Below are 1,462 nucleotides of genomic sequence, written 5' to 3' on the forward strand. Positions count from 1 at the left end.
CAGCAAACGCATGCTGAGAACTTCGGGGGGCGTAGTTGATTTTACATAAAGCGTTTGATTGGAAGCTCGACTCTGCTCATTTTCGCGGCTCCTCCTCTGGCTCCATCAGACAATCCTTCTGCGCATGTCTGGCTCCAATTTCAGCAGTCTTTTGCGACAGTTTGTGCCCGTCAAGCAGGCGTTTTGCCCTCAAGGCGTTCAATGGGAAAAAGGGCTGTTGCGTCGTCCATATTTTTTACAGTCATTGGTCTCCCCTAACGCCTCCTACTGGTAGGACATGCCTGGAATACCTCCCTAGGTAGGCGTCCAGGAGGCATCCGAAACAGATGCCCGAGCCACCTCAGCTGACTTCTCTCCATGTGGAGGAGCAGCGGCTCTACTCCGAGCTCCTCCCAGGTAACAGAGCTCCTCACCCTGTATATAAGGGTCCGCCCTGCCATCCTGCCAAGGAAACTCATTTCGGCTGCTTGTATCCGAGATCTTGTCCTTTCAGTCATGACCCAAAGCTCATGACCATAGGTGAGAGTAGGAATGTAGATTGACCGCTAAATCGAGAGCTTTGCCTTTCGGCTCAGCTCCTTCTTCACCACAACGGACCGATACATCGACCGCATTACTGCTGCCGCTGCACCAATCTGCCTCTCTCACGCTCCATCCTTTCCTCACTCGTGAACAAAACCCCTAGATACTTATATATTTATTTATAACTAAATAAAAATAAATAAATAAATAAACAAATAAATAAAATGCACTTTACTTTAACCTTTAACTCTTAAGTATTGTTCAAACCTTTTAGAAAGCTCTGTGCAAAACCTTTCTGGCTTTTATATGGAGTTATATAGAGAAAAGCAGCAAGTTAGAGAGTGTACTTACCATGTTTACCATGTTCTGAGAGCTGAGGGGCTTATTTTGTTTTTATTTTCTTAAACATATAATTTGCAAAGGTTTCTCTCATGGCTTTGCAATCAAAAAATACCATTATAAAGTAAGTCAATGGTGCAAGAACAGCCACGAACATAACAAAATGGTAATACATTTGCTCAGGGTATATTGTTTCCTAAAATTTGGGCCAAAATAAGACTTGTCAGCCAAAAATCATTCAAATTAAGACTCAAAATTACCCCAGAGTGAATGAAAACTACCCAAGGTTTAACTTTAGGTCGGTATTTTAACCAATAATTGCTGCTGAGTGTTTTTATTATCACTTTTAATGCTATCTATCTATCTATCTATCTATCTATCTATCTATCTATCTATCTATCTATCTATCTATCTATCTATCTATCTATCTATCTATCTATCTATCTATCTATCTATCTATCTATCTATCTATCTATCTATCTATCTATCTATTCATCCATCCATCCATCCATCCATCCATCCATCCATCCATCCATCCATCCAGTCTGTGTAATGCGCGTGCTCAGGGCGCGCTCTTATCTACTAGTGAGCGCGCGAGCGG

At 42.0% G+C, this 1,462-nt stretch overlaps 1 protein-coding gene across 1 annotated transcript in view; it reads right to left on the minus strand.

Annotated features, from left to right (window-relative positions):
• plxna1b (plexin A1b) overlaps nt 1-1,462 on the minus strand; it is a 744,633-nt gene that overhangs the window by 731,615 nt on the left and 11,556 nt on the right. The window lies entirely within an intron of this gene.

Source organism: Danio rerio, chromosome 6, assembly GCF_052040795.2.
Source record: "Danio rerio strain M-AB ecotype USA chromosome 6, GRCz13ab, whole genome shotgun sequence".
NCBI lineage: Eukaryota > Metazoa > Chordata > Actinopteri > Cypriniformes > Danionidae > Danio > Danio rerio.